Consider the following 24378-nt stretch of genomic DNA (forward strand, 5'->3'; position numbering starts at 1 on the left):
GGCCAAAGAAACACTGACTGCACGACGAGACGGAACCAAGGACGCAAGTAACAGACAGCACCAACTCCATCAGCAAGTACAGCATCTTCAAGGTAGTAGTCCTGTGTCTCACTGCCCACTTCATTTTCAACGACCAGACATACAAACAAATCAACGGGACACGCATGAAGTTACCAATACCAGGGTTCTTAGCAGAAGCATTTATCGGGAGATTCTCATAAACAGCCCTTCACGTGTTCCAAACCAATCTTTGCATCCGGTGTTTGAATGACACGTTCTTTTGTCGTGAAATGGAACGAATTCGAAGACACCTGCAAACTCATGAACAACATACTTACTGGCATAATATTCACCAAAGAGGAAGAGAACAAAAAGGGACTCCCCTTCCCAGATGAAGTGCTTTTGTCCGAAACATCGATTTTCCTGCTCCTCGGATGCTGCTTGACCTGCTGTGCTTTTCCAGCACCACTCTCATCTCGACTCTGATCTCCAGCATTTGCAGTGCCCACTTTCTCCTTCTGAGATGTCACAATCAAAACGTTAAGAGTCAGAGTTGAGATGTCATGCTGAAGATATGCAGAACACTGCTGAGGTCACCACGTTGATCAGTATTGATGACCAGATCTCCTCTCAGCATCCTCTGCATCAAATATTCCTCATAACTGCACTTTCACTTTCACAGAGTGACACATTTACTCTGTTCTCTCTCCAGTTCAATTCCATCATTCCTTGTGACAGGGTGACCAGAATTGCACACAGTCCGCAAGCTGTTGGAGGAAATGAAGCCATTCTCTCACTGAAAGGTATTATTGAAGTGTTCTTTTACCTTCTGGAATCACACTGTCAATCCTCTCATTTACTGTGTATTCCTCTGTATTGTTGATGCTCCCAAATGCTTGCTTTGCACTTCTCTTGGTTGTTTGTTTCATTCACCTGGGCCTAGTTGATTTCTGTGTTCTCTTGTCAAATCCAAGTAAGTTACATCAAGTAGCAAGTTACTGTCTCAAACCGAAGCAGAAAGATTAATTCCGCATAATCCTTCGTAAACAAATCCAGGTCGCCTGCCTGGGACTTCCTGGGCAGAAACACCACAAAAAAGGAATGCAGTAATGCTCGAAAATCTAAGTCTGGTGAGAAAAAAATGTAATTCGGAAAGAAGTGGTTTTATAGAAATTATTGGGACTGAAAGCCAAGATAAATTTATGGAATTGGAATCATGTATGAGAAATTCACTGGTAGATAAATTTTGTAGAAACAATTGATTCAACGCATTGGGTTATCAGAAAAAAATCAATAAACCGAAGCTTAGTGAGCAAAATCAAATTTTATGGAATTGAAGATAAGATATTAGCATGTCTTACGAATGGGACTGCTGACAGAAAGCAATTTGTTTGTGGACCAGAATGCTTCTGTGGTATTGCATGGTTTGGTTCTTGGGCCCCAGCTATCTAGATGCATATCTAACACTTTGTTGAGGGATTCAAATGTAATTTTTCCAAGCCTGCTGATGTCACGAAACAATGTCAGGTTATGAGTAGATGAGGAGTAGATTAATGAAAAAAACACTCCAAGGTGATTGAGACACGTAGAGTAAATCAGGAAATACATGGCAGAAAAAGGGCGATTTGTACTTTGTGCACTTTGGTGATAGAGAACAGCAGCCGACATTTGTAAAATGATTGTTTGAAAAATATTGAGCTATGAAACCAATTATCCTCCTTTTATTGTTTTCTACAATGCAGACCTCTAAGGTCAATACAGGACAATATGCTCTTAAGCTGGACATCAATATGGGAATGACTTTGCCACGCTGAGCAATGCACATAGACCCACAAGGTGGGTAGCCGTAACATTGAAAATGATCTGGATATCCTTATCACTAGTCAGTGAAAGCAAACTTGCAGGAAAAGAAAGCAATGACGATGATAAATGATGTGTTGACCTTCATTGTCATCAACCCTCCACCATCACTTTCGTTTCTTACCTTCAAGCTCTCCAGTTCTCCACGGATTTCATAGGATCTAACTTTCCTAACTGACTATCATATCGAAAGTTGACGAACACCTTACTGAATTCCATGTTGCCAACATCCTTTGCTGCGCCTTCATTAATTTTCTTCATAATTTCTTTTAAAAAAATCAATGAACTTAATGACACACGATTTCACAAGCACAAAACCTTGTTAACTACCTCTACTCAGTCCTTGTTTTCCAAGTACAAGTAATTCCAGTCCCTCAGAATATATTCCAAGAGCTTTCCCACACTGACGTCAGGCTCACCGGTGTGTTATTCCCTGACGTTTCCTTATCACATTTCCGAAATAATGGTACAACATTAGCCAAACTCCAATCTTCTGGCACCGCATCTGTGGCTATCCATGCTGCAGGTATCTCATGAAGATGCCAAATCATCACTTCCTTAGCATTCTAAGGAGTTTAGAGTTACAACTAATCAGGTCCCCGGGCTATATCCGCCTTTGTGCATTTTAATACTTTAATTATTCCTCTTCTCCTGTATAGACACTTCCCAATATATGTCTATTTATTTCCACAATTTCTCTAGATTCCATAAGCTTCTCCACAACAAATATTGATATGAAGGATTCATATAGTATCTCACCCAACATCTGTGGTTCAACAGATAGGTAGTTCAACAGATTGGTGGTTCAACAAATAGGTGTTTTTGTTGTTCTTTCCCCAATTACTCTCTTGGCCTTACTGCATTTGTCGAATCCCTTTGGATTCTCCCTGAGCCCATTTACTGAAACTTTTTCTTGTCCCCATTTTGCCCACCTGATTTCCCTCTTGCGTACGAACCTGCTTTTATTGTACTCCTCAATGGATTCACGTGATCACTGCTCTCCAAACCTATCGTATGCTTTCTTCTCTTTCTTGACCAGAGCCTCTACTTCTAGCTATCCAAAATACCTCACAACGTCCAACATTGCCCTCCTCATGGGCAGGAAGATATTGCTGCTAGCCTTCGTAATCTCGTTTCTGAAGGTATCCCACTACTCAGCGAATAATCTCACCTAAGAAGTTTTTCAAAGTGCTGCGCTGAAACGTGCATTCTTGGCCTTAACAAATTTAGATTTTTTTTATTTATGTCAGGACAATTCTTCTCCATATCTCTTTTGGAACTAACAGTTACTGCATAACAAGCTGAAGACTTCCTGTAACATGCACAAAAGGCTGAATGGTCTCCTCCTGTCACTTACTTACAGAAACATGCTGACAGATTGTTACCCCCTGTTCCGGAGAAGCCCAGCTAACGCTCTAAATGGTATCTAAATGTTACGACTCGATTTAAAAACGGCACTTCCCAATAGGTGCAGCATTACATAATGTCAATACGCCATAAAGGTAGTTCCCCTAATTTATGATCTCTATTAATTTCCCCACAACTCGGCAGTGGCATGGCACCGTTCTCACACACAAGAAAGAAGGGTTAAAAACATTGAAAGATTTATGGTCCATCCTTCACAAACTCTCATCGATTCAATCGATTCGACCGGAGTAAATGTTCCCTTTATCTTGTACATGAAAAGTGACGAAAGGAAGGTGTTAACTGAAACTGTTTGCTCAGTGACTGTGATTACTGAAAGCCACCATGGATTCAAATTATCCCAGTGGAGAGCTTACAACTTTTAATGAAAAGTGCGCTCCATTTATTGTGTTATATCAAAACATGAGTGGCAGCCACTGAAGCATTAGCAGGAATCAGCAGCTCCAGAAAGAGGCGGAGAACAGATCAGAATCTGACAGCATTACACTGGATTGTTCCAACAATGGATCAAAATCTGAGTACATTATACCGAAATGTTCCAACAGTGGGCAGGGATTTATCCTGGAATATTTGGGTTCTATCTACATATTACGATTATTTGCCATTGTTTGGGCGGATTGGATATGTACTTTACATTATTCAATATATTTATTATCCAATCCTGGCTATCGTTGGTGTCCCTGGTAAGTCTGACTTTTCAGTTTTTAATTGTATTCACTGTTTGTGAACACAATACTGTTGTTTTCATTTACTCGACTCTCCTTGCTGATGCTATTGTACCAGTTGAGAGTCTGAATCCAGATATTCACCCCACAAACCACTAATATCTACATTAGTCAACTTGCTGATGCACTCTCACCCTCTTTTCTTCTGGCAGAGTCCCTTGTGTGCCGCTATGTTGACCTACTCAGTTTCAGCTGTGAACCAAGATTCATTGTATCACTGCCCTTGCTTTTTGAATATTGAGAGTGTGGAGATTACTCTCTCCTCTTCTGGTTACGAACCTCATTTCCTTCCTCTCACTCCATCCAATTTCGCTATTATCTGAGCCTGAAAGAGACAAAGTGCAGCTGTTGTGATCGCTTTGGCCATGAACTGATTCCTGCCACCATAACTGACCATTCCAATTGTCATTCAAACAACTCCAGAATACATTTCACTGGCTTTGCCCATCTGGAACCTTGACCTATTAAAATACAGTCTTACTGATGTCAATAATCTGGGTTGACACTGCATGGCTCGTATCTGAAATCACACCGAAATTTGATCCATCCATTATTCCTGTGCGCAATAATTTGTATTGCTATTGGGACTCGTAATGCCTCTATTTTAACATTCACAAACACGACATCATGTCTGTCTGTCAATATCTCCCTTGTCCATTACCCAAACATCTGCCAGTTACTCATATTAAAAATGATTTCCTCCGTGGGTGTACTTTGCCCGACAATGACTTTCACATCTACCAACGACTCAGATACAGATGCATGCACACATAAAACACCTTTACGTGAGCTGGTACATATGGATACAGACATAAATTTGCGGGAGCCCCAATTACTGTCATTCAGAGTATGGGCTGCAAATCTTCCCGTGTTTGGCAGATATGTTGTCCACGTATCACTGCAATATACTGACAAAGGTTTGCAATACACCCAATGTTGGACACATAGCTTGGTTTACTGACCAATGCACAAGCACCGTCTGCACAGCTGCCTGTGCTTGTCTGTTACCTTGTCTCAGTTTCTACTTCCTGGGCTGGTTCTGTGTAGCAGTTTCAGAACATGATGTAACGTGCCAAATCAGATGCCCTGGCAATGCATTTTTTCAATGTTCTAGTTTTGTTGAATTAACTCGCCCAAAGCGTAACGCCTCTGCCTTATCTGTCTGCCTTATATTTCCACATGTTCTCATTTAGTGAATTGCCTGTTTCCATCTTTTCGTGGGTCTCCCTGTCACTCTGTATCTTTCCCTCGTCATTGTATCTGAGTCACATCTTTGAAACTTGTTCTGTGCCAGTCCATTGAACCCCTTTGTTAGTCCCTCTCAGCTAATCGTGCAGTCAGTAACACGGGGAAGACCCCAAGTATTATTGTATAAGACCAGGCATCTAACTGTAGCTGAGGGGCTTCTGACTGACTCTTGTTATTGAAATGTGAATGGATTGCTGGGGATGGTTTGCTTGAGGTTGTGCTATAATCTGCCTGAGACAATCACGGGGAAATGAGGATTTTGTAACTCAATTCTGGACGGAGCATGGGGACTGTACCTACACCATCTGGGTCTGCAACATGAACAAGTGAAGCAAAGGCGCAGAGAGTCGAAGCTCTGAAACAATGGAGTGAGAGCGTGAGGGGAGAGGGATCTGCTGTATCTGTATGTGTCTTAAATAGACACACTCTCACTCTCACCCTTCCACACACTCACACTTACACTCTCTCACACACGCACACAAGCACATATATTCAAATATTTGGTGTGAATATGCATTTGCAGATTTGTATTTGCAGATAGATTATAATTTGTTCAAAACCAAAAAATATATAGATATCAGATAATGTGACATTTTATACAGTCCTACTTTGGAATTAAAACGAATCTGACGCAAGTTGAAGACACAGACATACTCAAAACCAATCCTCACGCCTAAAACACATTGACTGACCAGAAGGCTCCCCTCCTTTACATCGATAATACCTTAAGTTATCTCCAGGTAGTGATTTGACATAAATTCTGAGATTTGCATATTGATTTATCAAGACATACACCTCTATTCTCACTCATTAAAGATGTAAGTGTCATCTTAGATGTATTGAATCCATGTGCATAAGTTGCGTGACCCTTTGATTTTTTCCTCATAAATTCTCTGTCTCTCGTCTTCTTTTTTACTAACACCTGACGAAGCTGCAGCGCTCCAAACGCGAGTGTTTTCAAAAAATCCTTTTGGACTAAAGCCTAGAGTCGTGTGATTTTTTTGACCTTGTCCAAGCTAATCCAACACGGTTACCTCCATAGCATGGATTTCATTAGTTATCCAATCATCTCTCCAAGCAAATACCTTTTTCTAAGCCGGTGGGCGCTTGTATTTCATGGTCATAATTTGTGGCGCACCTTATGCCAATGCCATCTGGATGTCCAGTGATAATATATCGATAGGATGCCCTTCATTCACTTTGTTTGACACATTTATACATACATTCCGGCAAACAACTCAAACTCGATTTTTCCTTCTTAAAATCATATTGACTGTGATGGATTTTACTTGGACTTTGACAATCCCCTATTATTAATCTCGAAATGACAGGTTTCAACAACAGCTTCAATTACAATAATTTGCTCACTACTTTATATTCCCTTGTAGAGCTGGTTATTCTAAGCTCTTCCATTTCTATAACCTCTACGTTCCAAATTCATTTCCTGTGCAATAGACACAAAACGTTCAAAGATCTGCTCCGATTGCTGTGTACTGGCATGACTAGTTGAATTGGATTCATTCTTGTCCTGGCTCACACACTTCATTGGCTGAATGTCCTTCGGGGGTTCCGACATTATAGTCTCGATGCTCTGAATGTCCTGCTCCTGTTCCTGACCAAGCCGCTCAAGATCGGAATGTTCTCATCGTGTGGCTGTGGAGCGGTTTGGGGACTTACAGAATCTTCTTGCTGTGGTGCAACATTTCAAGGGGCTTCTCAAATCCGTCCACAACACGGTCGAGATCCTGAACGGTCTCCTCCTACATCGCTGAATTGAGTTTGAGAAAGTGACTGTTTTGCTCCTGTTCCCATTCAACTGAAATGCAATTGAATTACTTCCTTATGTGTATGTAAAAAAAAAATCTTAAACGGCCTCACGACTTTCTGCTGTTCTTGTGCAACACACTCAATGGGCGAAATAGCCTTGCTCGAAGCTGACAATTTCACCTCACTTTGTGGCTTCTTCCAGTTCTTGTATTTCATCATTGAGAAGGCTGAATGGTCACATTCTGTTGTTGTGTAACGGGAAACAAGTGCTGCCTGGTCTATTATGGGTCCGATGCTGTAGTGTGGATGGGCTAATTGGCTTCTATCTGAAACTGCATATGAGGATAAAGGAATTGAACAGCCTTCTCCTTATCTGCTACAACAGAGTTGAAGACTTTTCTCTTGCTGTTCCTATGTTCCAGGTTCGATACCTGAAATGGACTCCTCAATTTGCTGTGTAACTGCCTTCCACTGGTGAGCTTTAAAGCAATATCTTGTTATTTTTGTAAATTTTAATAGGTATTGTACCAACTTGCCCATCCCTCTCTCATCCATTAACATGACGCTGTGGCTTAGTTGGTAAACATGTCATATCGTTAAACACATATATCCCGGGTTTAAACCTTAGCGGTGCCGACACCTCATATGAACCAGTTCTTGCTTAAACTTATCTCAAACGCCATCTTGCTGTTCCATCAGTATGTTGATACCACTTGGTGATGTAGAAGGAGGCAGATATTGACTGAACGTCATTGCTGTGTTTAAAGGAAACTGTGCTCCCATTCCAGTTACCTGGGTCTGCTCCCAGGGAATTTCGTGTTAAGTTAAAATGATGGCTCACTGGGTTTATCACTTCCCTGTGCAGCCAGAGTTGCAGCAATATTCTCAAGAGCTGGTTGCTAAACTTGCTCATGGATTCCGTTCAAAGTGATAGCGTGGCGGAGTTGAGTAAGGTGCTGGATTTATGCTTCGGTGTCAAAGTAGGTGTGGGTTTGAATCCAATTGCTAACACTTGTACTGCTAAGATGTTACGTTTCATCTTGGTGTGGGTGAGTTCTGTTCAAGTTGAACGCAAGAAAATATAACCTGATACGTGCAAATCCATCTATGATGCGTGACAGAAGAGAGGCCTCTGTTATCAACAGCCACACTGTGTTTCTTTGGTATAGTGGTTATGATATTCACTTCATATCGGAAAGTTTCCCTTTCCGATACTGGGCCGAAACAAAGTTTTGCGAATGCTTCATTGTGCGGGAGAGTTCCTTCATCCACGTAGGTTAGCTCCGTGGCTAGCTCTACTGCCTCGCAATGTCAGAGGACTGAGGTCAATTCCAGTCGGGGTCACTGTCTGAGTGGAGTTTGCACATTCTCGCCTTGTCTGCATGGGTTTCCGTCAGGCATTCCAGTTTCCTCCCACAGTCCCAAATTGACTAGATTATGTGGATTGGCCAAGCTACAATCTGCAATATCTGGGGACGTGCAGGCTGGGTGCATTAACCATGGAAAATGCAGGGTGACAGAGATTGAGTAGGGTGTGGGTGTACATGGAATAGTCTGTGGAGTATTAGTGCGATGTACGTGGGTCAAATGTCCTGCTTCCAAACTGTAATGATTCTATGATGAACATCTTTGTTGCAGAAATACTCTGAAGGGATAATCTCTGAGTTAAATCCAATGTCCTTTCCTCAGTGAGGCGGTTAATCTGTACAAACTGCTCCAATTGTGACTTCACTACGATCCTGTCCAGCAGCAGCAACACTTTGCCAGCCTACTGACACGTTCCCATCAGAAGGTTAGAACAATCGCAGCTGTCTAGGGGAACACACAGCGTTGTTGAAAGATCATTGTCTTTCCCTACTCCACCAGAATAACAGGAGATCTGGTAAAAGTGTCACAGTGACACTTGAGAAGAAGAGATAAAATGTTGCAACCTGATATCAATGCTGAGATCAGCCTTGCCAAACACCTTGCCTGAATCTACTGTTAATCTCCCAGAGCCCAAGTCACTCAGACTCCACTGAATCTGGTAAGGTGGAGATTAGAAGCAGCAAGAAGAAGCAAACATTGAGGGGAGTTACATAGTAAAGAGAAAAACTGTAATTCCAATGTTGGGCATGTTATAAATTAGGAAATTAAATATACCAGTTTGTGGGTACTACAGAAATGATGAAGCAATTCAATTTGCACCAAACCTGTATTAAACCAAGGGAATGCTAATTCGAGGGGAAATGGTTACTATTGAGCATGGATGAAATGGTTGCCTTTAACAGTATGTTGAGCACCATGTTTCAGATTAGGCTGTTTTGGAGTTGGTGTTGCGTGATCAAAATAGCTAATTGAAAACCTTGCTTTAAAGGAGCTACTGGGAATAGTGAATTTGGCATGACGTCTGAACACAAACCAGATTTTATTTTTGAATTGCAAGTGCCTGAGTCACGTAAGCCAAGAAGGAATAAAGAACGTGATAGCTTCAATGAACTGGAAATTAACATAAAACGGTTTCAACAAGACAGCCAATGACTGTTCCTTGCAGAAACACTCCAGAACATAAAGTGTACGTATATCCCTTCAGGGTGCAAATAGCAAAAGAGAAAGTTGAGGGATGATGATTAACAATAAAAGCTTAACTTTTTTTAGATCAAAGGAAGTGGCTCAGAAAAATTCCAGGCATTGTTGATTCAGCGAAACTTGGGACAGAACAAAGAAGGAACAACAAACTGATAAGGAAATCAACGAAAAGAAAACAGTGATGCAGAATCACAAGAAGCATAAAGACTGACGAAAAGCTTCTATCAATACTTGAAAGGAAAATAAAAGCAATATCAAATGTTGATCAGTGAATGTGCGGTAAGGATAATTTATTATAATGAACAGAAAAGTGATAGAGAAACGAAGCAGTTAATTGTGTCTGTGTTCATGGAAGAAGATACAGAAAATCTCCCAGGAATAACGTATGGCCCAAGGATCTGTGACACTAAAACCCAATCATTTATATCAGTAACGAGGTAATAATTCGAAACGTAGCTTTATTGAGCATTGAGCATCTGACGGACCAGATACACTTGATACCGGAATATCAGACCAAGCAGAAATCGACATATTGATTGCCTGGGAGATCATGCATTTTTCCATTTTAAAACTGGAAGGATATAATCGCATTCCAATGGTTTAAAAAGAGAAGAAAAGGTTGCGTTGAGAACTACAGACGAGTTATCTTGTCATCTACACGAGGGAATGTGTTCGAATCTATTATTTAAAATTGTAATACTGGACACTTCAAGAGTGCTAGTAAAACTGTGTGGCACTGGAAAAGCACGGGACGTCATGCAGCAACGAAGTAGCAGGAGACACGACGTTTCGGCCATACTTACTTCATCAGGAATGTGGGTGGGGCGGTGTCAAGAGGCTGAGAAAAATAGGGGGTGGGTTTGAAGCTGGGACAAGGTTGCTAGGAATGTGTTGGGTAGATACAGGTGGGAAGTTACAGTGAGTCGTCGGAGCCGATGAAGGAGCAGACAGGTGGGATAGAAGATGGACGCGGTGGCAGGTAAAAAGGGCCTGTCAGTCTCGTTCCGCTTTCATCCCATATTCCTGATGAATAGCCTCTGCCCGAAACTTCTACTCGCCTCCTCCACATTTGCTGCCTGGCCACCTGTGCTTTTCCAGCACCACACGTTTCGACTCAGACTCTCAAGCATCTGCAGTCCTCACTTTCACAGAGAAAGTAAAAGCAAGATTTCTGATATAAGCAAGTATATACTGATCACATATACTGAATGGGGATTCTCCATATTAATGCTTCACATTCGAAGATTGTCTGATAATGATTCTTGGCCTGTGTTCACTCGAGATTCAAAGAATGAGAGGTGATCGCAGTGCAACATTGAAAATTCACACAGAGTGTACCGACTAACACTGGAACATGATGAAGTGCAAGGAGGCAAACGTCGTCCGAATCCCAGGACATTTCACAATTGCAGCAAGTGGAAAAATATTACCAGGGAACAATTAGTGTCCATTGAAAAACAAGGAGGCAAACAGTGTGTGAAGCTGGAGAACATAGATAGATTGTTATATGAAATCTTCACAACTGTTTTACTATGGAGACGGCTTATGCATACACAGAATTCGAGCAGATCGACTGTAAAGCTCTTGAACAGATTTACATAAAATGCGAACAGGGATGCTAAGTATCGCCTCGTATAAAATTAGAAAAAACGCCAGGACTGGATGAGTTTTATTCCATGCTGCTGTGGGACACACGAAAAGAAAGGCCATGACACTTACCAGGATGCTTCCTGGACTGGAAGACATGACTCCAAAAGATATGTTCAGTGAGCTAGGGATTTACTCAAGGAAATGAAGAAGGATGAGAGATAATTTGATAGAGTTACACAAGATAATGAGAGGCACAGATGGACTGGATAGCCAAAGACCTTACACCTTTGGTGTAAATGGCAATCACAGGGACGCATAATTTTAAGGTGTTTGGAGGAGGGTTTAGGGGAGATACCAGATGTATTTTCTTGCACAGAGAGTTTTGTGTGCTTGGAATGCACTGACCACAGTTTTAGTAGAGGCAGATACATAAAGAACGTTTAAACGACTGCTGGATAGGCAAATGGAAGATGGTACAATGAAGGGCATGTCGCTCCATTTGATCTGAGAGTAGGAAGTAAGGTCGGCACAACATCCAGGGCTGAAATGCCTGTACTGTGCTGTACTGTTCAATGGTCTATGTTCCATCTTCAATCGTTTAAGTAGAATGTGGTCACAAGGGATGTGCTAGAGGATTGGAGACCACGCTTTAGTTGAAGTGTCGTGCAGACAGATCAGGGAGGTATAGAACAGTGAATATCAGATCAGTGTTCAGCCACGGGGCGGTTGCATTTGTTGGTCCGGGTGTCCCAGAGGTGTTCTCTGAAAGGTGTTCTGCAAGTAGGCGGCCTGTCTCCCTAATGTATAGGAGGCCACATCGGATGCAGCGGATGCAGTAAGTGATGTGTGTGGAGGTGCAGGTGAATTTCTAGCGGATATTGAAGGATCCCTTGGGGCGTTGGACGGAAGTGAGGGGGGAGGTGTGGGCGCAAGTTTTGCATTTTTTGCGGTTGCAGGGGAAGGTGCCAGGAGTAGAGGTTGGATTGGTGGGGGGTGTGGATCTGTCAAGGCAGTCACGGAGGGAGTGGTCTTTCCGATACGCTGATAGGGGTGGGGAGGGAAATATATCCTTGGTGGTGAGGTCTGTTTGGAGGTGGAGGAAATGACGAAGGATGATCCTGGAGGTTGGTGGGTGGTAGGACAGGACTAGTAGGATTCTGTCCTGATGGCGATTGGAGGGGCGGAGTTCAAGGCCGGAGGAGCAGGAAGTGGAGGAGATGCGGTGGAGGGCATCATCAATCAGGTCTGAGGGGAAATTGCGGTCTTTGAAGAAGGAAACCATCTGGGTTGTTCAGTATTGGAATTGGTACTTGGGGAACGTTTCAGAGAACACATCTGGGACACCTGTACCAACCCCCAACCGTCCGTGGCTAAACACTTTAACTCCCCCTCCCACACCGCCAAGGACATGCAGGTCCTTGGCCTCCTCCATCGGCAGACCATGGCAACACGACGCCGGTAGGAAGAGCGACTCATCTTCCGCCTAGGAACCCTGCAACCACAAGGGATGAATGCAGATTTCTCCAGCTTCCTCATTTCCCATTCCCCCATCTTTTCTCAGTCCCAACCCTCAGACTCAGCACCGCCTTCTTGACCTGCAATCTTCTTCCCGACCTCTCCGCCCCCACCGCCTCTCCGGCCTATCATCCTCACCTTAACCTCCTTCCACCTATCGCATTCTCAACGCCCCTCCCCCAAGTCCCCCCTCCCTACCTTTTATCTTAGCCTGTTTGGCAGACCCTGCTCATTCCTGAAGAAGGGCTTCTGCCAGAAACGTCGATTCTCCTTCTCCTTTGATACTGACTGACCTGCTGCACTTTTCCAGCAACACATTTTTAAGCTCTGATCCCCAGCATCTGCAGTCCTCACTTTCTCTGGAATAATCAGTATGACGTTATCCGATAGAAGTCATGCCTCATAAATGGTATTAAATTCTTTTTGGACGTGTTCCTTTACCTGTGTTCTCAGCAAGGCCATTGATAAAGCCCCACACGCACAACTGATAAAGGAAGTGTAATTTCAGAGTATCAAGGCAAGTTACATCCAAAATTGTGCTTGTAACAGGAGACAGGGATAAGTGTTGTATCGCTTATTATTTGTAGTAATCATCAATGATGGTCTGGATGGGGTGAGTGCGATAAGTAAGTTTGAGTTTAACATAAAGATTGCCCATGCAGTTGGCAGTGAAGAGGTCTGGCTTACGGTACTGGAAGATATGGATGGATGGGTCAGATGGGCAGGTCAATGGCAGATGGAATGTGAATAAGAAGTGATGTGCTTTGAAAGTAGGAACCAGACAGTGGAATACTCAAAGAATGGCGGCACCATTGAAAACTCAGAAGTTGCTTCACCACAGATACCTGAATGTGACGGGACAGGATAATAATTCAGCTGAGAAGGCACACAGGACTGTGCATATAACCTTTATTCATCGAAGCACAAATTTTAAGAGCTAAACAGAATTTGATTTCCCCAAAGATGGAACATTGTGTGCCACTCTGGGCGCCACACTACAGGAAGGATGAAAATGCCCTGGAGGGGGTGCAGAGGGGATGAACTGTCATGTTCACTGAGATGGAGCATATAAGCTATTATGAGAGGCTGGAGAATTTCGGATTGTTGGCTTTGTAGCAGAGCAGCCCGAGGGGGACGTGTTTCAGACGGATCAGATTACAAGGTTCATAGACAGAGTGGATATACAGGAGCTGCGTTTTTTTTTGTCGAAAGATAAGCAACAAGGAAGCGGACATTTAAAGTGAAGCGTTTTCAGATTTAGAGGATTTGAAGATTATTTTACAGACACGGGGTGTTGCGAGCTGGAATGTACGTCCTGAGAGGACCATTGTCACCGTAACCTCAGAATCGCTATAAAAAAAAACACTTGGACGTGCACATGAAGTATAAGAAAATTCACAGCTATGGGCTTCGTGTCGGAAAGTGGGACTAATATAGACTGTGCTTTTTTTCTGATGGTATATAGTTTATGCTTCCGTGATTGTATGGTTATGGAAGGTCAATCATAGAAGATGGAGAACGTAGAACATAGAAACGTATAGATAAGAACAGGTCCTTTGGCCCACGATTTTGTGCAGAGGTTTAACACTAATGTAAAATGTAATAAGTTAACCTACGCACCCATCGACTCACTGCTATCCATGCTCATGTCCAGCAGTCGCTTAAATGTCCCTAATGATTCTGCTTCCACCACCACCGCTGGCAATGAATTCCATGCATTCACAACTCTCTGCATAAAGAACCCACCTCTGACGTCTCCTCTATAACTTTCTCCTAATATCTTAAAACTATGACTTCTGGTACCAGTCAATCCTGCCCTGGGGAAAAGTATCTGGCTATTGACTCTATCTATTCCTCTCATTATCTTGTACACCTCGATCAGGTCTCCTCCCTTCCTCCTTCTCTCCAGAGAGAAAAGTCCGAACTTATTCAACCTTTCTTCATAAGGCAAGCCCTCCAGTCCAGGCAGCATTCTAGTAAACCTTGTTTGCACCCTCTCCAAAGCTTCTGCATCTTTCCTATAGTAGGGTGAACAGAACTGGATAGATTATTCCAAGTATGGTCTCACCAGTGACTAGTAGAGCTGTAGCAACACTTCACGGCTCTGAAGCTCGAACCCCCTATTATTAAAAGGCAAAATAGCGTATGCTTTCTTAACTACCCTATCTACTTGGGTGTCAACTTTGAGAGACCTATATACTTGCACACCTAGATCCGCCTTTCCTCCACACTGCCAAGCATCCTGTCTTTAATCCTATATTCAACATTGGAGTTCGACCATCCAATATGCATCACTTCGTATTTATCCAAGTTTAACTCTTTCTGCCATTTCTCAGCCCAGCTCTGCATCCTGTCTATGTCGCGCTATAGCCTGTAATAGCGCTCAACACTATCAGATGCGCCTCCAACCTTTGTGTCATCTGCAAGTTTACTAACCCACCCCTCAACATCCTCATCCAAATCATTTATAAAAACTACAAAGAGCAGAGGCAGAAGAACAGAGGCCTGCGGGACCCAACTCTTCACTGAGCTCCAGGCAGAATATTTTCCATCTACAACCACTCTCCGCCTTCTGTCAGCCAACCAATTTTGAATCCAGATAGCCAAATCTCTTTGCATTCCATACATCCTGAAAATGAATGAGCCTACCGTGATGCTCATTCATTTCAGCAAGGAATTTGATTAGGTTCCCCATTGTAATCGTTGAGAATCTCAAGACTGGACTGGATGGGTGGCTAAACAATGCATAAAGAAGTGTTATAAGATGGGGCTGCCAATGGGAAAGTTAAGAGAAAAAAAAGTGCAGCTTCCCTTCTGACTGAGAGCAGAGAATGGAGAATGTAGAACAGGGAAATCGCAGAACTATGGACCAACTAATTCAGTTCTGTCTTCACAGAAGAAGCAAAACAAAATAAAATAAAAACCTTTTTCTACAATACTAGGGGACCCAATCCTGGTGAGAGGGAGAGGATAGAATAAACCAATAGGTATAGACAAGTCAAAGCAGTTTTACGAAATGGGAATAACATTTGAGAGACTTACTGGTAGGTACATTACAGAGAAGTAAAGGATGCAATGCATTTGGATTTTTAGAATGATTTTTGAAAAGGCCGAAGCGTATTGTACAACTAATATCTGTTGGGGATTATGGGTAATATTTGGACCTAGTTGTAGAATTGTACAGCTGGCAGGAAAAGGTGAGAAAGAATAAAACAATGTGTTTTGGAGCTGACGGCTAGTGTCATATCACAGGGTTTGGTGCCTGGGCCCTAGCTATTCCTGAAGCATCACAAACATTTGGTTGAGGGAATCAAATGCAATATTTCCAAATCTGCTGATGGCACTATACGGTTTTGGATTGTGAGTTGGTGAGAAGAATTTAAAAATGCTTCAAGGTGATTAGAGAAGTGGATTGAACTGGTAAACACATAGAAGATGAAGTGCAATGTGATAGCCGTGACCTTGGGCACTCTGGTGTTAAACAGAGAACGGCAGATGACATTTTTAAAAGGTATTGCCTGACCAGGGTACATAGACACACCAATTGGGTACCCTTAAAACTGAAAATGATCTGGATCTCCTTGAACAGCAGTCACTGAAAACAATATTGCAGGATAAGAATGCAAGTTGGAAGGTAAATGGTGTGTTGACGTTCATTGTAAGGGGGATTTGAGTCCAGGAGTAAGGGTATCTTACTGCAGCTGTACACGGCCGTGGTGAGACCTCATCTCGAACATTGTGCAGTTTTGATCACCCTACCTAATAAAGAGCAAACCTGACATTGAGGGCGGACAGCAACAGATGACCAGACTGATCTCTGACATGACAGGATTGTTGTTTCAGAGGTTTTGAGGAGAATGAACCTGTATTGCATGAGGTTTCGAATAATGTGAGAGGAGATCTCAGTGAAACATGGAACATGGTGACAGAGTGAAACAGATTGGACGCAAGGATGGTAATTCCCCTGACTGGAGCATCTAAAACAATGAGCCACCGTATTAGGTACAGGCAAACCACTCTGCATTTTGTTGAGAGTAAAGGTCAGTATTCAGAGGCTGAAAACCCTGTGAACTTCATTTCCACATTAGGCTGTGGAAGCCAAGTCACTGAATGTAAGTAAGGATTCCAGACCAAAAAAGGGATTGCGTGGTAACAGGTGTATAGTGTGGAAATAATGTGTCAGGCTTTGTTATACTGAATGGTATATTAAAATATCATGCACTGAAAGGATACCTGCAGTCCTACTTTAAATGCTTCCAATGGTCAATCTCAATATTTGATAACTTGCTAGCGTGAGAAGATCACGTTAAAGGATATGTACAGTGTTTGAGAAAAGTGCATTGAAGTCAAATTCGGCCATGTACTAGAATGGGGTTTGTTCAATGTGTTCAATGCCATACTCCGTGCCCTCTGTTTCTGTGCAGTCTGTAAGAAAGCTCTGCAAATGTTGTCACAAGCTCTCAGATGTTCAGAAGGAAGGCTAAGCAGAATCAACAGGACGGTGTTTCACATTCCATTTTTTGATGCAGACGCTGATGTTTTGTGTTCTAACAGGTTTAAACATTTAAGACATCAGAACAATTTGATACAATTGACTGCCTTGCTCAGCTGTAACGAGACCGTTGAAGGGTTTATCACATGTCTGTGTGTCTGGAGTCACTTCCAGAGAAGACCAGGAAAACAAAGTAGAACTACATCCTGCCATCACACTGAGGAAGCACTTTCGTGCTTACAATCAACATTGGCTTCAAAGGTTTTATTGCGAACACCAGATCTCAGATCTCGATGTTTTATTAATTGTTTTTAAATTCCACTATCCGCCAGAGTATTAGCCTAGTATAGTCCAGTGACATTTCCACAAAGGCACCATCTCCATATGGAGGACTACCGGATACCACGCTGAAGTGATACTTTCTGTGCTGCTTGCTTGCTCTGTCTAAAGAACTCCCACCAATTTTACCATGGTGATGTGACTGAGGATGTGGCAACTGGTCAGATTGTAATTATTCTGCTCTGAGGGTACTGGACATGGTTGGGTTTTTTTTCACAATGCCAGGTAGGTGTCAGAGTTGGAACAAGAATGAGGCAATTTTCCCAGACGCATGGCTTGTTTTACAGCACAAGTCTTCAGTTCTATTGCAGGAATGTTGTCATGGCTCATTGCCTTTGTCATATCTCCTGTACCGCTGTTGCCTGATGCCATGTGTCGTAAATCGAATCGAAAACTGCCAACTGTGATTTTGCTGACATCATCCACATAACACTTCTGGCTGTGAATGGCTTCAACACTGCATCATTGTCTTTCAAACTGATCTGCTGGGCTTTTCAGTTCTTTGTGAGGGTAAGCAATCGGCGAGTGGTACTACCGGTAGACTGTGAATTAAGGCACTAACGTGTGTTTCTGGAGACCTGGTTCAAATCTTGGAAGAGCAGGTGGCGGAATTCGAATTCAACAAACATTGCAATCTTAAGGAAAGAATGTAACAAACGCTCAATATTTGAAAAATTCACCTTCTTCATTAAAGTCTACTAGGAATGGAAACTAACTTTCATACCTTTTCTGGCCGACAGGTGACTGTAGAGGTACAACAATGTGTTTGACTCTGAACTGCCCTCTTGGCAGTTATAGATGGGCAACAGATTATATCATAACCAGCGATATCGCAAACACCTGAGCATTTAAAAAAAAACGTCATTGTCCACCTTCATTTATTACTGGATGCGGCAGGACTGCACAGCTTTGATCTGATAAGATTTTTATGGGGTCATTCCCTTCTCAAACAGATGTTCGTTTTGTCACTTTGAATGTAAGCAATTAAGTGTGTCAGCTGTGCCGAACTGACAGCATTTCTAAGTACATATGGTTCTGATCCATGCACTTTCACGCACACTCATCACTCAAAAATAGATTCGTTTGGTGTTAATTGTAGACTGAGGAATTATCCCGGGAAAATATGTTACAGTTTGTGATTGAACACAATTCTGCTGCTGCTGGTGCTGGCTTCGACAGCATCACATGAATGCCCAGTTCTGAGCTGCGATACCGGTAATACAATTGTGCTGTCTGTCCCGCAGTTTAGCCCAAGAACGCTTCACCCATTAACCCTGAGCTCAGTGACGTACTCTGATTTCTGATGTGGTTATTTTAATATTCTCATTCTGTTAGCGTCTTGTCATTGTATCACGCTTTTAATGTGACTTATTTCTCAAAACCTTTTATATATTATCTGAATCTTTTACCTTACATGAGGCCTATCTTCTGTGTTTAATGTGAATGTATTTATCTCTGTTTCTCTCCTTGTCCGTGATTAAGAGCTCTGTGATGTCAGTGATACCAGCCCGATGTCGCTTCAGAATCAATGAATTTGTGCACTTTGCACTATCGCTCACTTCACATTGTATGACGCTCCATTCCGGACAGGGTGTTTCAGCAGCTCTGACACACGCCTTTGAAACTTCTTCAACAGAATCAATTGTTGGAGAACCGAAGAAAGTCTGGCTGCATCTGTGGAGTCAATGCAGACTTGATCTTTCAGGTCCACAGACCATTCATTTTCGCTTCTATATTCTCCAGCTATTTTTATTTTCATTTCCAATATCCAAAATTATTTGTTTAGTTTAAAATTTAAGAAACTCAACAGATCTGGCAGCATCTGTGCTGATAGCGAACCCCATTTCATGTTTCATATCCAGTGTGACACTTTTTCAGAACTGAAAAAGGATTGAAAATTCGGATTTGTAATGTCTTCACATAGGTGGGGATTGGATGATGGGAAATACAGCACATGGAGGGGCAATGCCGCAACACAATGGGCTTTTAGTTATGGTGAACGAGATACAGATGTTAGATTAATGTAAATTAAGGTGTGAATGAATGGCAGAAAGGCGTTCTGTCTTTTGAATGAAAGATAAACAAGACTCAACCACATAATTTCTAAGGGAGACAAAGAGGGTGAATGCATAAAAAAATGGAGTACAGTCGTAATGGGAATTAAGTTGTGGAGTTATGGAATTGAATATTAAATCCGACAGGCTCGAACGTACCAAAATGTAAAGTGAGGTCTTACAGGAGCTTGGGTTGCGTTTCATTGGAAATCAGCAGCAGCTCAGCACCGAAATGTCAGCATGACAGAAAGGTAGATTATTGAAGTGTGAAGCAATGAGAAGGCCAGGCTTATTCTTACAGACAGCTGGAATTGCTCCTAAAGTAGTCTTACTTTTTTGGCCTCAGCAAAGTAAAGGAGACTGCATTGTGAGCAGCAATTACAGTGGACTGGATCGAAAGAGTACAAAACAAATACTGCATCATTTGAAAGGTTCGATTGGAGCCTTGGACAGTACAAAGGGAAACGGTGAATACGAAAGCATTGCATCTTCTGCAATTGCATGAAAAGTGCCATGGGGGAGTTGGGAAGTGTTTGGTGTGGTGGAACGTGTCAAAAATGTGGTGCTAGACAGGCACAGCAGTTCAGGCTGCATCCGACGAGCAGGAAAATCGGCATTTTACCTTTCCACCCCGAGGCACTCAGCTCCATTCCTGATGAGGAGCTTTTGCTCTAAATGTCGATTTCCCTGCTTCCCGGATGCTGACTGACCTGCTGTGCCTTTCCGGCGCCACATTCGCGACTCTTATCTCCAACATTTGCAGTCCTCTCTTTCTCCCTGATGGAGGGTGTTACCGAGGGAATGGTTCCTGTGAATTACCGACAGTGGATGGAAAGGGGAAGATGTGTTTGATGCTGCTGTCCTGCTGGTGGATATGGAATTGGCAGAGGATGATTCTGTGATTGTTGATTCTAGTGCAATCGGATGAGAGGACAAGGGAATCTCTATCACTCTTCTGGGCAAGAGGGGAAGGAGTGAAGGCTTAGGCGCAGAATAGCTGAAGGCCCTGTCCACTAGATTTGTCGTTGACAGAAAAGGAAGTCATGTAGGAGGCTTCCTCCTGAAAAATTGAATTTTCCAACGGAAATGATAGACAGACAGAAACAGGAGGAATTTTATCACTCTCAGATGATTAAGTGTACATCCGCATGCAAATGATTGAAAATAACCAGACATCGAAATTACAGCTTTCTATCTTATTTGGGATGAGAAAATATATCCAGGTGAATGTCAGTGTGTGTAGAGCGCTAGACACTGAAGCAAACATTTCATAACGCTCAGCTGTAATTGTTTCAGTTTGAAAAGAAGGATTTGATAAGAAGATGAACTACCCATATGTCCCAAAGTCTGTCCAGGATTCTCCTCAATCACAAATTGGTGAGAACTAGTGTCAGACAGATTTGCGATGTTTATTGTATTCAAGGGTAATATGTTATTATTGGACGCGAGAAAAAACAGGAGTGTAAATAAGGGACACATGGAGAATGTGACTGGGGTATTCATTAAATGGAAAAAGTGGAGAATTTAAACCTGTACTTAACATTGTTGTTCACAGGGGAAAATTCTATGTATTTCAATGATATAAGCAACATGGTAATAGGAGGCAAGTGCTCAATCGGTCCCTCACAAAGGAACTAGGATTTTGATAAAACGGTGAAACTAAGTGTAGATAAGTTAGCAGCAACTCATTCACAGTTTTAAAAGAAGTGTTTGCAGAGTAACTGACGACATTGCGTTAAATATTCCATAATTGGCCAGATTACATGAGTATTCCAATGAAACTGAAGAATCTCCAATGTCGCACCTGCCTTCTACAAGACAGCGAGACAGAAAGCAGGGAATTACGTTATATTCTGTTTTTTATTGAGGAATTCCAGGATATTTCGACAAGCATTAAGTAGAACCAACATGGTTTTGAGAAAGGGGCATGATGTTTGCCCTGTGGAATCATGCAACATTTTACTCGAAATCTTTGCAAACAGTTCATTGGGGTTTCAAGTGATTATCGACAAGTACCACAATATAAAGGTGCCTGCACAAGACAGGCACTCCCAGCATTACGGGTATTGTATAAGCATGGAAAGATGTTGGTTAACACAAAGAAGTCTGAGAGCCCGGAGTAATAGGTACTTAACAGAATAAAATGTTGTATTTCCTGGATTAGCACAAATATCATTGCGATGGCATCACGTATTTACATGTCATGACGGTGGGGACTTAGTGCGATAAATATCTAAGTGTGCTGATGACGCAAATATATGTGGGAAGGCCTGTTGCAGTAAGGATGTGATGCATCTCAATTTGGGTGTGGATAAGCTCAGTGGGCAAATAATTCACACATGGAGTATATTGTAAAAACGAAGCATGAGGTCATGTACTTTGTCACTGAGAGCCACAAGTCAAGCTATTATTTAATTTGAAGGAAATCAAATAAAATTGCAGCACAAAGGAATTGGGGTGTTTCTGTATATGAAATAGCAAAAACGGTGTTGCTGAGAAAAAGGTCGAATCTGTTCATTTGGGTGCCGTTAGTGTTTCCTTGGCAAGTTTGATGTTGGTGGATGTGAAAATTGTGGTTAAGTCAAAATAGACCATTTTTCATCCTCTTCTATCTTGTTATCTTTGATAGTCTTCAAGAAGTTTTGAGTGGAGTGGATGGAATGGCGAGAGCCTTCTACTAAATGTTTTAGATGTCGGTGTAGCTCTTTGGCAAACTGGCAATTTGGTGTTATCATGCTGTTAAGAAATCGTTCTTGTCCGCATCCTAATCCTCATATAAAGATGGCTTTTTCAGTGCCTATTCATGTTTGGTAAGATAAGTGCTTTTAAAATCCATTCTTCTGTGTTTGCAGTGTTATTATTTTGTGTACGTTTGTCTATTTTGTTCTGCAGATCAAGTTTTCCGTTTCTTTTCTCGTGCTTGTCGTGGTCTAATTTCAAGAGCGTGTTCTACTTTGTCTCTCCATTCATGGCACGTTACCTTAGTGAGTGAAGATTTGTTTGCGCAAGACTTCGTGATTGTATTTATGCAGTCTGTTGTGGACCTCATTAATCATTTTCTGAAGCATTCTGTGGAAATTTTACTCTGCCATTCTTTTGTCACGTAGGGTGTTCAAGGAGGTCTGTTTATAATCCACCTACTAAGATGGATACTAAGATACTGGTTAAGACATTGAGGTAGTACCTGTATCCTTAGGCATTCGTGCAGGAAGTACAGCTGTTCGTGGATGGCCCTCTGTTGGACGGCATGGATTTCCCTTTGACAAAGCCATTTGACGGAACAGCCCTGTTCACATCCATCAACATCAACCTGGACATTGTAACACTGACGACACTAATAGAAGGATTAAAGACACATACACCAAACTCCACCAACTTCATCAGCAAGGACAATATCTTCAAGCTCGAGGATCTATTCCTTAACACCCACTTCACCTTCAACAAAAATAAAACCTACAGACAAACCGATGGAACAACCATGGGATCTCCAATTTTAGGAATCCAAACAGAGGAATTAATGCAGAGACTCGAGTAGATAGTTCTGCCGTCAATCCTACCCAAACTTTGGGTCCGCTTCGTGGGTGACACCTTTGTCATCACTAAATGTCGCAAATTAGCAGAAACCTTCAAGACCATCAATAATACTCTTAGCAGCATAGAATTCACGAAAGACGAGGAAAATAAAAACAAACTGACATTCCTAGATGTCGCAGTAGAGCGAACAGCCAATGTGGAACTTCAAACCAGCATCAATAGGAAAACAACACATACAAACAAATATTGAACTACTGAAGCAATCATCCCAACATTCACACACGAAGCTACATAACAACATTATTTCAACGGGCCATCACACACTGCAGCACAGAAGAACTACGAAGCGCAGAGGTAAATCGCCTATACAGTGTATTTAAAAAAAATCGGTACCCAATGATCACAGACCGTTGGTTTCTCAACAATGAGCCCAAACAGTCAGACCAAACACATGCAGAAATCCGAGCCATTCTCCACTACATCCAAGATATCTCGGAAATTACTCTCGGGCTACTCAGACCCTTTGCATCACAAAAGCCCTAAAACCCACCAAAACCATAACACAGCAGTTAATGAACACGAAAGACCCAATAGAGGCATCAAGCAAAACTTATATTTTTTATGTTTGACGAACTGTAGCAAACACTACATTGGACAAATACGAAGAAAACTAGCCACAAATACACCTGAACATCGGCTAGTAACAATAAGGCATAGCCCACTCACACTATTATACTTGGATGCAGATGAAGAATGACAATACTTCGACTGTGACAACACATGCATCCGAGGAAAAGCCAAACAGAGCTACTTACGAGAATTCCGTGAAGCATGGCATTCCAGCTGGAACTCTATCAACAATCAAGTTCACTTGGATTCAAGTTAGCATCCCCTGAGAGAAAGAACAGGAAATGACACCACCTTAGGAAATGATGACAACACAGCAAATGACATCGCCAACCAGGGATTCCCAGACACATGATTAGAAAGCGAGCTACAGCAACAGTGCTTCATCCTGAAGTTTGCTGAAGACGTTACATAGTATGGTGATGAAACGTCTGAAAACGACCGTTCCAGCTTAGTGAGCAAACCTACATGCAGACAGGGAGCTGTAGCCATTTGGCTGGAAAACTGGATCGAAGGTAGAAGACGGAGTGTGATGGTATAGGACTGTTCTTCAGACTAGAGATCTGTAAACAGTAGTGTCCCACAAAGTTCGATGCTCTCTCCACTTTTTTTCGTAATTTATATTAATTATTTG

Source organism: Chiloscyllium plagiosum, unplaced genomic scaffold, assembly GCF_037043375.1.
Source record: "Chiloscyllium plagiosum isolate Xiang-an unplaced genomic scaffold, Cpla_swu_hap1 HiC_scaffold_46, whole genome shotgun sequence".
Classification (NCBI taxonomy): Eukaryota; Metazoa; Chordata; class Chondrichthyes; order Orectolobiformes; family Hemiscylliidae; genus Chiloscyllium; species Chiloscyllium plagiosum.